This window comes from Xiphophorus hellerii, chromosome 9 (assembly GCF_003331165.1).
Source record: "Xiphophorus hellerii strain 12219 chromosome 9, Xiphophorus_hellerii-4.1, whole genome shotgun sequence".
NCBI lineage: Eukaryota > Metazoa > Chordata > Actinopteri > Cyprinodontiformes > Poeciliidae > Xiphophorus > Xiphophorus hellerii.
The window spans coordinates 25853084-25866902 of NC_045680.1; positions in this window are offsets into that span (position 1 = coordinate 25853084).

Consider the following 13819-nt stretch of genomic DNA (forward strand, 5'->3'; position numbering starts at 1 on the left):
CCTTAAACTTTTTCACTTTTTCCTTTGTTCCGACAACAGAATGTAGTTTATTTTATCGGGACTTTATGTGATAAAAAAAAAAAAGCATGAGAGAAAGAAATACGACACCTAATTTTTTTTATTGTTTGTGGACCAAATTATTAAAAGTGTTGTGTGTAGTTAATTGTAGTCCATTTTAATCTGACATCCTAAATAAAAATCAAAACAAGCTACGGCTGGCTTATGTAAACCAAAAAAAAAAACAAGAACAATAATCCAAGCAGTGAAAAATGCTGCAAACCAGTACGAAACTGGTTACTTTTTTATATTTGTTTTTACAAAAGTACTTGTAACCTTGACCTGTCTTCTCTGACCAAGCTGAATGATTAATATATTAATAATAATAATAAATAAATAATAATAATAAGTCATTTGAACTATCCAAGTTGTTTTGTGAGTTTATTTTGGATATTTAAAATGTTTTCCACCTTTAGACTTAAATTCAACTTTGGGACAAGATTGTGTTTGCTGGTGTTGTCCATCCAATTTCCGTGGACTTTATAAATCAAGTCAAAGAACTGAATCACTGAGGCACAATTGGAATAATTTAGGGATCAGAATAATTTTAGATTGTAGAATTGCATCCTGAGGGTGGCAGCATGTTGGAGAAGCTCTCTGTTAGCTCTGATTTGTTCTTTTTGTAGACTTTCGGTGATATTTTTGGAGGGGTTGAGGCGTTGCACGTTCAGACAATTATTCCATCTGGTTTCGGATGCTGAGCAGCTGGAAGGATTTTTGCTGTTACCGTGTTTTTTTTGTTTGTTTGTTTTTGCCTTCAGACAGTGAAAAAAAAACCGCGGCAAAAACGTTTTTACAACTGGAAACAGCTGATGATGCTCGGTACGTTTCCTGAACTACGACCCCAAACCTCGGGCTTCACAGATGCAGGAAGGAGACAGAAGGAGGAAGTTCACACCATCTCTTCCATCGGTCATAATGGACAAGGATCAGATCCCCTACTCCAACATCTCCCTGCCCAGCTTTCAACTACACAACCAGTCAGAGATTTAAAGAGGAGAGGCAGAAGCCAAGGAGGTGGATAAGAAGTGCTAACCAGCAATTGATGGAGTTATCCAGGACCTGTTTCAGTGAAATACTAATATCATGACATGTCACAGTCTCCGTTGCAAGACTGACCAATACCGAAGATCCTTCCTTCTTCACAACAACTCTTTGAACATACTTGGATGATACGAGTTGCAATATTTCATTTCCTTTTCAGATGAATGAAGTATTTTTGAGTTGGACTGAGCTGAATGAAACCCTCAGCTGAAGTGGCCAAACTGAACCTAATTTGCAGCATTTTGAAATTGCAAGCAATGACTAAAGAAGATACTATTCACTCTGTAAGGTCAATGGATGCCTGAAAACGTGTCGCACAATTATAATCCTGGAGGGTTTTTTGTTGTTGTTGTTGTTTCTGTACCTCTTTGTTTGAACAGCAAACCAGGCAAAACATACTATAAGTCCAACAATGTCAGGAAGTTAATACTCTACGACTCTTTTACAGACCGTTTAAAAGGAATATTGGCAAGATGAAGTCCGGAGATTTAATTAGCATTACATCCATCCCTTACATCAAGCAGTACAGCATGTAATACATAATGGACAATATGAGCCTGTGAGCACAACAGGGAGGCTGACCCCATACAGGAAACTCTCTGATACTCTTAATTAGATTGCTGCATTGTAGTTTGACCTTGGTGGAAGACACTCTACACTCTTCTGTCTCTCCCTCTCTTCCATCCTTTCCCTCTTGCTCTGCCTCTCTCTCTCTCTCTCTCTCTCTCTGTGTTTGTGCTGGCAGACTGAGAGAACATAGCGGAGCATGGGCATTTTCTCCTGGAGGGTAGGAGAGAAATGCAATCAGCAATTCAATCGTGGCCATTGTGTAGCAGTGCTGATGAGCTTTGCAGAGTAGATAATGGATTAAATTATTTATCCTCCCACCTCCCGCCCCTCCTCCCCGGCGCTCATTGTTGCCTCCTCTTTGTGCCGCTACGGCGCTACACAGACGTAGGTTGAAGGCCTGGATCACTCGCTGCCTTTCATAGATCTAATTTTTCTAATTAGCGCTTGAATGCAGAGCGGTCTCTCCACCCGTTTTTTTTTGTTTTTTTTTTTGCCTCGCGCTCATTGTCGATATACGTTCCGCGAGGTGAGCGCGCGAGCCTATCAGCGGCCGATTCGGCGCCAGAGAATACCGCGGTACCGCTTACAGCCGTCACTCCTCCCGCCGCTCCTCTCCTCTCTCTGCGAGGCTAAATGAGCCTAATAACGACCTAATCAAGGACAGTTTCTTTAAATGGAGCAATTAGACTGCAGCAGATGTGCCGCGCGCTCGCCGATCCAGGATCAGGAATACTGACCAACATGTCAAGTCCTCAAGCTGTTTTCAATTAGGCGCCGAAGGGAGAGAAAAATAGACACCTCCATGTATGATGATGATTATGTTCATAACGTCCCCGCCCCCTTCAGTCAGTGATACGTAAGTCCAGGGAGCTAAACTAGGTCAAATGATTCTGTTATTAGGCAAAGTGACTGGTACCTTCTTCTGGTTCTGGCCCACTCTGCATCTCCAGAACCAGAACCAAACAGATCAGTTTCTATGCTCCACTAATCTGAAACAAACTTCCAGAAAACTGCAAACCTGTTCAAACACTGAGCTCCTATAAATCAAGGCTAAAACCAGGTTTGAGTTTGATTAATGATAACTGGGACGTTGATCACTGTGTTTGATAAATACTTTCATGATGGTTTTGATGAAGGCATTTGACAAATTCCAATGTTTATTACTTGTTTCGTAATTGGTTAGCGTTTTTTATTGTATTGAACTGCCTTGTTGCTGAAAGATGCTAAACTTAGCTCGATTTTAGTAAAGGAGATGATTTTGGATCCAACAAAGACCCAAGACTTCTAAAGAAAGACACTTTTTACTCAAGGCGAAAGTATTCACACCCTGTCAGCGTTTTACATTTGGTCATGTTACAACAAAGAAAGTATGACACAGACTGTGAATTGAATTAAGGTCTGAACTTTGACAGGGTCATTTTAGAATGTGGATTTTGAATTGCAGCCATGGCTTGGTGTTCTAAGATGCACTATTAGGGCAATATTAATATATATGAAAAAATAAAACTACGAGAATAAAGTCATAACATTAAAAGAATAAACGCGTACAGGAAAGGTCATAATATGAGAATAAAGTTATACGTAGCATTACAAGAATAAAGTCGAAATAATGAGAATAAAGTCATAATAATGAGAATAAAGTTGTAATACTAGCACTGCTATGTTATCATGTCAGGCCTCGTTCAGGGTGTTGGTATTTTTTAATCACACAGTGTTTTGCATCTAAGCCAAAAAGTTCAACTTTGACCTCGTCTAACCAGATCACCTTCTTCCAGATGTTCGCTTTATCACCACTGTGTGTTTCTCCTGTAACACTTGTGACCAGATTTGTGGATCACACAACTAACAGTTGTCCTGTCGGCAGATTCACCAACCTGACCTGAGGGTCTCTGCGGAGCATCAACTGTCCCAAAGGAAAGAAAAAAGTAAGAGCAAAAATGCTTCCAGCCGCACAGCATTCAAAACCAGAGGGGATTATTATCCGTAAAAAAAAGCAACACTTCAACCAAAATGAATGAGCGAATGTCTACAGAATTAACCAATCAGCTAGCGTCAACATACTGACACCATAAATGGCACTATTCCAGAGAGGCAACAGACTGAGATGCTGTTTTAGACTAGAATCGCTTCACTGATAGGCTAACTCCTTTTAGCACAACTTGCACACAACAGTAGTCTTTCCCAGCGTCCAATCAGATCGTACGTTGAAGCCAAACTCAACCTCCAGAGGGCCAAGAGAAGCTACTTTGTCATCCATTGCGGTTTGCAGATGTCGCTTGTGCGTCAGATGTACGTGCACACCAGAAACACGCAAATACAAAGATTCCGGCCTGAACTTTGTATGCAAAACAAATTTAATAAAAAAAATAAATAAAAAATACAATTAATTGCGGTGAAATCTAAGTAATTACTTGACATCAAGGCATTAGAATCCCAACTCTAGAGTGTGTTAGGGAACACTGGTTGTCATATTACAGCGCTGCTGCTGCTGCTGTTGCTAACAGCATATGTGCATTAGTCTTGGCAAATGTGCAACCAGGAAAATTCATCCTGCCTCTGCTGACATCAGCCCTGTGTGGCGCAGCTCACATAAACCCCCCCTACTCCCCACCCCACTTCTTCTTTCTTTCTTTTTTTTTTTTTTTTAAATACAGTGTTGACAGATGATGATGCAACTGTTGTGGCCGTGGAACGCCAAATCGAAAAACCGGCCACCAGCGTCTGAGGAGCGAACAGCAGCCTACACAAACGCTCCCCTCCTTTATTCCTGTTGTGGCTGGCAGAGGCTAGCATGCGCTGGAAGTTCCAGAGCAATGAGGCCTGCTTGTGTTACATACTTTCGTGGGCCGCCTCCCTGACAACTGGCAACAAAGGATCCATTGAGCAGAGGCAGCGAAGAGGGGCTTTGATGGGTAATCTGCATGTGATTGTAGAGGGGAAACTGGAGCTGGGTTAAAGGAAACAGGTGCAACTCATTACAATATCCCCCAGTTCTCTTTACGGCTGGATTTCCTCCTGCTTTCCTTCACCCCCACACCCCCTCACCCCTTCCCACTTTTCTTTCATTTGCTTTATCGCCCCTGCTTTTTTTCTTATTGGTACAATTCCCTCCTTGCACATACAGAGCATGCAGCCTTCATTCAATCCATACTCGCAGGTCAGACATCAAAGTTGGGAGTAACCAGCCATTTTCATTTGGGGACCTTGCACCACACGTGTTACGGCTTTACTCTTTGCACGTCACCACAGCGCCATGCGACCGACTGAAATCGCCTCCTCTCTCCGTCAAGGTTTCTGTCTTTCAGAACACGTTCGGCAGTCTGCGGCGCAAAAATAATGGAGACGTAGAAGGCTTGCAACGCGCCAGGCTGGTGGCGCTAACGCTACGCTTGATATGATTTCCAGTGTTTCGATTATTAGGCTTTATTTCAGAGGTCTAATGCTCAAGAGGTCAGTCTGTGTGGCCACCGTGGGATATAAATATAAAGATGATCCCTTCACGGTGAGAGCCGGTTGTTTTTTTGTTTTTTGCATCTTGTTCTGAGAGCGTGGTTTGAGAAGAGGCGAGTGGCCAAAACCCACACAAATAAATCACAAAAAATAAGCAGCTCATTGCATAAAAAACTATTAGGTTTGGCTGTGGAGTTCTGAAAAATCATAAGCAGATCACCCCCCCCCCCCCCCCTCCCTCCTCCTCCTTTGTGTAGATTAATAAACAGATTCTAGGTTTTGACAGCACAGAAGCAGGGACTAGCATGTTCAATAGCTGATCCTGGTGTTACACAACCGATCACTTTGTTGATGATTTAGCAACTGATGGGGATTCTGCTGAGCTCTGGAGTTCACTGTGAAACAGCCGAAGGACACTTTGCATGGTAACGCAGCTTTTTGTCACTCGTATCTTTCTCCTGCTAGGCTTTATTGTATCAGATGGTGGGTGCTAACGGTTTGTAATTCTGAGTAAGAAGCTCAGCTGTGCTGCCAAAACAAGGCAGTTTTTTTTTGTTGTTGTTTTGTTTTTTTTGTCTTTGCTAATTTGAATTTCCATGTCCTCTATATGACCTCTAATCAAGGAGTGTTGGGGGCGATGCTAAGAAAATGAAAAAAATAAAATTACGAGACTAAATAATCATAAAATTATGAGAATAACATTGAAAAAATATGAGAATAAAGTCATAATATGACTTTATATCAACTTTATTCTCATAATTTTATGACTTTATTCTCGTACAACTTTATTTTCATAATATAACATTATTCTCAATATATTATCACTTTATTCTCATGGTATTAGGTTATTCTTGTCCATAATACTGTGACTTTATTCTCATATTATGATGATGTTTCACTCGTATAATGTCGACTATTCTTGTAATTTTATTTATTTTATTTTATTTTTCTTAGCATTACCTTAATATTGTGTCATACTTACGAATTACAGATTAACAACTTAATTTTTTTGCATCAGCCAAGCAGCTGGATTAAACACCCAGTCAAACAGATTGTTGCACGACATGCGACGCACAGGGGTGCTGCGCTAGAGCGGGCGCCAAAACGATGGTGGAAAAATGATTCCCAGTCAATCAAATCGGTGCAATTTATTTTCATTTGAAAGCGGAAAGGAAAACTGTCGGGGGCAGAAAACAAAAAACGAAAGAGGGACAAGCATAAAGATGTCAGAGGGATGAAAAAAGCTTTTCAAAGTGGTTGACAGACATTAGGCAAGTTATTTCAGTCAATCAAGAGAAGGCTTGTAAATATTCAGGTTAGCTTAAGTTGCTAGTAAAACAGGTCACTGTTGTTTCGCTGTAGCTACATGTGTATAGGGGTGTTGCACCTCAGAATATTAAATTACTCTAAATTCCTGACCGAGTTCATACCAGTGCATATGCAGGAACTAAAACGACTAATATGAAGTGCGTACATTTTCATTATATCTGCCCTGAGACATAATGTTTCAGGATAGGACTTCATACTTTTGCGATGACTGCACTCAAAACGTCCACCTTCATTCACAATTTCAGATTTACCCAGAATGCCTTGCACTTTAGTTTGCTTCCTGCTTTCGGAACGTTTTCTGGTCCACCTGGCATTCAGATATGCATCCGAACGAAGAAACACACCGCATCAATCAGAGCAAGGAGGAGTGTCTTGGTGCTGTCAATCAACCTCAGGTATGCACTGCTAAATAAATTTTTTTCACAGATTTTCTCTCACATACTCTCATGACATGGTGGTAGTTTTAATGGATAGATATATATATTTTAATAGAAGTTACATACTGCAGCTTTAATTCATTAATTAAGCCTAATTCATGTTATCAGGCATGTCCTTTTTAAGCAATTTCTTGTTTTGTTTTTTTTGACACATTCTCTGTAAATTCATTCAGAGAATGTCATCAATAATATTTCATTTTTAAAGTTCTTTTATGTAGCGTTAGTGTGGTTGGGATAGCTTTGTCCCATAATATGTGAAAAAAAAAAAATAAATAAAATCATTTGAAAATTTCTTTTGAAATGAAAACAAGTGGAAGCTGACAATCACCATTACTAGCAGAAATGAAGGCTTGAAAACATCAGTCTATGTGAATTTAATCTATATTATGTTCCACCTATTGATTGAGTTGCTGTAATAAATGAACTTTTCTTTTAAGTTTCTGATTTATTAAATGTGACTGTATATCAGTGGCAACGAACACAGGCACAGTTATAAAGGAAGCAAACCATTTCTTCTAGGACCTACAGCGGAGCTCGCGTTCATTAATAGCCGCTACGCAAATTTGAGCTAATTAATGTTTTCAAGCCAACTGAAAATAATTCAAACAAGCACGAACGCAGTCAATCTATCTCCATGTCAACAGCTGCAAAGATTACGGTTGTTTTTCTCTTCTTTTTTTCCCTCCTTTTTAAGCTTCATCATCTTTGACTTAAAAGCTGCATCAAGCTGTTAATTGATGCCTTCAGATCTCCATCTTCTGTTGTTCTTTATCCGGTGTGTCTCGTCCTTGAGCTCTCCCTTCTTATCGCCGCGCCATCGGAATATGGAGTCATTAAAACCACAGCTCTCCGCCATGTGTTTTCATTAGCGGGGGAAAAAAAACAAAAAAAAAAAACGCAGTTAATAAAAAAAAAAAAAAAAAGAAAGAAAGAAAATACGCCGCACCTACGTGGTTTCTGCTCGGCACAAATGATGAGCTAATAGTTGTTATCATCTCAGCAGACAGAGAGAGGTGACTCCCTAAGAGAGGACAAATGAGCCCCTTTTTAATGATCAGGATCCATTTATGATGAGAGAATCATATTAGCGCGGTTCAAAGCGTGCAGCGGCGCATTCCAAAGTGTGTGTTTCATTCGGGGCGTTAATATCTCCTCCCGCCGCCCCGCCACACCTCGGCCCCAGATTAGCCCCGTCAATGTGTGTGTGCGCCGGGGCGGGGAAAGGAAAACAACCTTGCACTAACAAAACCATTATTAGTTCATTATGAATTAAGAGAGCCACATCTGCAACTAATACAGGGGCCAGGTGGGATTTGTGAGGAGAGTACAGTGTAGAGTTTGGTTCCACTAATGCATTATAAACACTGCGGCCTTTGAGGTTCTGGTTACACTGAATATGGACCTTGAAGCCGCTCAGACATAATGTTTCTCACATGGGTCCACGTTTTAAAATTAAACAATCTGGGATGAAACAAAGCGGCTCCCTTGTTTTCGCTCTCAGATGGCCTTTATTTCTCCCCGACTTCAGTTTTTTTTCTTTTTCTGATGTTTTAGGACAAACATCCCTTCTTTTCTCTACCTGTTTTTCTTTTTGTTTTGTTTTTTCGCAGCCAGAAAAGTCAGGTACTGGAATTGTACTTCTACTACTGCAGATGATGGCAGTTTTAACAAAACTGGCCGCATTTCCATCGACCACATAGTTGCACAATTTGACATTTTGAAAATAAAATTGCTTTGTTGGAAACATGGCAATTTGAAATTTTTTGAGAAAACGTTTTGGTGCTAGGTTAGGTGGCTTTTCTAATCGTATCACTAGGAATATTGAAGTGACACGAGTCACGTGATCAACAACCAGCTGACAACCGTTGACCGGCACAAACCAGGAAGAAGATAGTTGAAGTATGATAGCATGTCTTTTAATGACATAGCGTGAATAAACGTGTTCATGTCTGATCTTAATTGCGTTTCTTAATGGAAACACACCAAATGCCAAATTGTGAGGCTTTTTGACAATAATATGAAAGTTTTTGCACACATTCGTAATGGTAACGCAGCAACTGGATGAAATCTCTTGTACAGAACAGCACGCGAAATTGTGAAGCAACTTTAGGGTTAGTTAGTTTGGCGTTAGGTTAGGTGGGGTTTTTTGTTGGGCTGTATGGAAACTGGTTTATTTCACAAAACTGCAATGGAAACACTTTTTTCACATCACACGAGTCGTATTGTCAATAACCAGATGTTGTCGCTGGTGGAAACCATGAAGAAGAAGACAACAGGAAGTGGTAGGAGGAGGATGGCTTTGTATGTTTTTTAATGACTTATTGCATGAACAAAAGTATTCACGTGTGATTTTAATTGTGTTGCTTAGTTAAGGGAAACACCGCAATTGCGAAATTGTGTTTTTCAACAAATGAGTGACATCTCTTCAACAGAACGCCATGAGTTAAATACGTTGTGTGAGCAATAAGTTGTGAAGCAAGTCTAGGGTTAGCACATCTAGGTTTGAGAATCTGTAGCTGTTTCCACTGACCATAAATTTATTTAGGAAATTTATTTAAATTTCCTAAATAAATTTAGGAAATTTATTTCCTAAATTTAGGAAAATAAATTTTGTTAATTAATGAAACACGGCAATTTAGAGAAAACTCACTTTTTTTATCAAAAGTTTTTGTGGTTTATCGGCCACTTCAAAATTGGTGCATTTCAGAAAGCTGCAATGGAAACACTTTTTACATCATGAGTCACAAGATCAATAACTGGATGTTACTAGTGGCAGAAATGAAGAAGAAGACAGCAGGAAGTGGTAGGAGGATAATGGCAAGGCATGTTTTTTAATGCCTGTTAAAATTATTCACAAGTGATTCTGATTGTATTTCTTACTTAACGCAAACACCACAATTGTGAAATTGTGTTTTTGCTCGCAGATGGCCCTGTTCCTCCCTGAGTCCAGTTTTCCTTTCTGATGTTTCAGGACAAAAATCCCTCTATTCTCCTCATGTTTTTTTTTTTTTTTTTTTTTTTGCAGCCAGAAAAGATGAAGGACTCGTTTTTACTTCAGCCCAAGCGTTCATGTGAATTCGCTTTTAGCTTAGTCGTCCTGTCAACTGTGTGACTATAAGGGTGGGTAAAAAGGCCATTTTCCCAGGCTGCTCAGGCAGATTTTGGCTTGAAAGAGAAGCGCCGCAACGAGAGAAAAGGGACATCAAAATTGGCCCCCTTGTCATCGGGCCGCGGTATGATCCCCATTTGCCTTTCTCCGACTGATCCATCAGCAGGCCTTGATCAAAAAGGATACGTCTTCCAGCATTCCCCCCTTCCCGCTCCTTTTTTTTTCTAAGAGATGAGTGTTCCTCACTGTCACACTGCAATCACTTCCTGCGGGCCAGGAAGCCCCTCAAACAAAGGCCTGCCTCTTTCTCCAGAGTGCCGAAAAAGGAATACAACACATATTTATGAGATTATCTGCCATCTCGTGTTTCATTATTGTGAAAGGAAGAACTGTCTCAGCCTCCCAGAGAAGAAACATGTGACACCAGGAAATGCTCGGTGCCTTTACTGTCTTGTCTGAAAGACGGAGTTTGTTTGCTTTTCCTTTTTGGCCGACGATGTGACGATGTTCAGAAAGCAGTCAGAATGGGAGAGGGTGAAAAGCTACTTTCTGCTTGTGGTGTTTACTGAGGACTGTTTGTGGAGGCAGTGTCTTGAAAATTTGCTATGTCTTTAATATCTCATCAAAGTAAAATAACTTTTATGTTTTTTATTTATTTATTGTGATAGACTAGCATGAAGTAGTATAGTTGTGCAATCTAAAAATATATATATATATATATCCTTTATGGAGGAACTGCGAGAAAAAAACCTATTTTGTAAAAAAGCTACGAAGCACAGGGGGGTGTAAAGTGTTTGTGGTGCTTAGAAAGGCCCTCTGATGTAGACACATGCTTTTTGTAAATGTTTTAGGAAAATATTTATATTGGACAGTTTATATTTTAAATGGAACATGTAAAAAGTAAATCATTTTTACTTAATCTTTTTATTTTATTTTATTTCATAGAAAGTCCTGCCACAAACATGGCGATTTTTAAAAAAAAAATTTTTTAACTCCGAAACACACTTTGGGCTAAACATGGCAAAGGTTTTAGAAGAAAATGATATTATATAATTATATTATTTTTGTTGCTGGAAATGAACTAAAAACATTTTATAAACCAACAAAATAGAAAATAACTGGCCCCCCAAAAAAGTAACATAACTGTAAACATTAAGGCAAACATCATACTACTATTGGCTTCATTAAAATATCACTTAATTCATGATTGTGCAAGTAAACAAGAAGAAAAAAATCACAATAATATTAGCCTGGTGTTATTGCTTGGAGAGAAGAAAAACTAAGTTCCTGGTTCAAATCTCTTAGAACACTTGAAATAAGACAAAACTAACTTACAAGTAACTTTTCAACAAGATATATGAGTTCATTTTAAATCAGTATTTCCGTAATATTGATTAACAGGTACTGGTTCTATTGGCAGAGTATTTCACTTATATTCCCCACCTTATAATTTAAACCATCTGCCAGTGATACTAGTACTTTTTCAAATCAATATCAAGGAATTATTCATTTAAAAATAGCTCTTATATCATGCTGAAAAGTTATTTGTAAGTTTTTTATGTCTTATTTCAAGATATTTGTACTAAAAACTAGACAAAATATACTTGGTAAAATGTGTTTTTGCAATTTATGTATAGTTTTGCTTCCACTTCAAAATCCTGCACTACTTTTTGTTGGTCTATTACATAACATCCCTTTGAAAAATACGAAAACCAATTTTAAAGGTGTATGAACACTTTTGGAGGGCGCTATGTAACATAAAAATTGGTTTATTTCAGGGTTTCGACTGAGACAACAGTAGTCTAAAAGAAAAAACAAGTAGGCTTATATTTGGTGGACTTTCTGCAACAGTTAGGAAAACCAAGCAGCTGAAGAGGAGTAATTCTTTTACCTCCAAAAGCAACAATATTGCTCCCATTTGTTCCTCTAACAGCACTCCAAGGCCAAACACTGGACGTCTGGGGTCGCAGGAGCAAGAAAAGAACAAGCACATTCAGGACAAGCTTTCCCAGCACAAATAAAGGTAGAAATAAAAAAAATAAATATATTAAAACGGTCAGCGAAGAATGCTTGGCCTGGCCGCGTTCGCTCTTTGTGTGCCTGTGTGACACAGTCCGACTCGGTTTCACTGAGATCATCTGAGGCAAAGGCCCAGAGGTCCAAAGGAAAAGAAACAATCAATGCCCTGAAGGAAATGCCCTTATTCTGACTTTCTCTCGAGTTTAATTTTAACTCCCCATTCAGACTTTGTGTGCTGTTCTGAAAGGTACAAAAACTATGTTAAGCACAATTCCTGAATGAGTCTTTGCTGTTAGCACACTAGTTTTACGCACGCCATTTTCTCCAAATTAAAAAAGTGATACCCCTTACTAACATACACTCTAACCTATTGTAAAATTCTCCATTGCAGCTGATGGCGGCTTTAATAATGTCCAGCAAAATCTTTGGAACAAAACACCTTATGTTAAACAACTTTCATCAGCCATGTATAAACCACAGCTGGGTTTGAGAATCTGTAGTTGCATTTCTTAATATTGAGGGGGGGGGGGGGGGGTTCTTTTTTTTTTTTCAGGGGCGACAGATGGAGTGGCTCAATAAGGTGTGTGGGAGTAACTTATCCCCGCCAACGACCCACACCAGACGACCAAGGTGTTTGATGTCAGCTAACTTGCCGTCCGCAGCTCTGTAGGACATGCAGAGCAGAGCAATGACCAGACAATGCTGCCGGAGTGACTCTCCAAATGTGTTTTTGAAGGCAAAAATAAGTTTATGAGCTGTTCAGACCAGAGATAGACACGAGATGAAATATGTTATCATATAGCAACCACGCTCACACACACAGATAAAAAAAAAAAAAAAAAATTACAGCAACAAGACAAATTAGGGCGACCCGTATAAAAACCCACGCAGCATTTCAAATAAACTGGGCTAGTTTATCGCATGACTCACGATGAGATTATTATTACCAAATGTCCAAACCTGGTCGACAGATACCGGAAATGTAACTAAAGCAAATTTGTATGCAGACTGTTTCTTTAAAAACATTAAGCACTAAAAGTGCTTAAAAATGAGATACAGAACAAAAACATTCTGTAGAATGTTAACAGGAAGAACCATACCTGCGGTCTTAGCTGGCTAACCTTTTAGCTAACCATTAATCAGAAACCTTTGCCGAGGCCAAAGTGGAATTATGTCATGTTTTAAAAACATTAGGAGTAAAATATTGCAATGGTTTAGTTTTTAAAAATTGAAGTAAAATATTGGCACATTTACCATACCACGTAGCTGACATATGCCAAGTGCTCCGGGGCTAGCTCCATCCAGCCAGAACAGTAATTTTTGTGCAATAATTAAAGTTAAGCCCTTTAAATTACAACAAGAGGGTGCTGAAATGGAAGGCGCAGGTGAAACAATAGCGACCCCCATGTTGTCTACGCTGCAAAGCACCCTGCACAGAGGACGTATGCTAGGAGCTAATCTAGCATCTTAGATTTTCCTAAGCCAAAATTCCTGCTAACCAAACCAAACCAAACCAAACCAAAGACCATGTTAAATTTGTCGAAAATCAGGCATTGATGGTCCATAAAAGCTTTGAAAATGAATGTCAAAGTACAACTTTTGGAAGCTAAGTCTCGGTCAATAACTTTCTTTCACAGATTGCTTTGGTTAGCATCTTCCCTTAATAAATGAACTCAGTTTAAAACTACTTTTTACATTTACAAAAGTATTACGATTGATCTGATGACAAAGAAACAAGTTACAAAAGAATTCAAAAAGCCTTGGTCAGGAAAACCCACTGAACATTCAGCATCAACACATCATA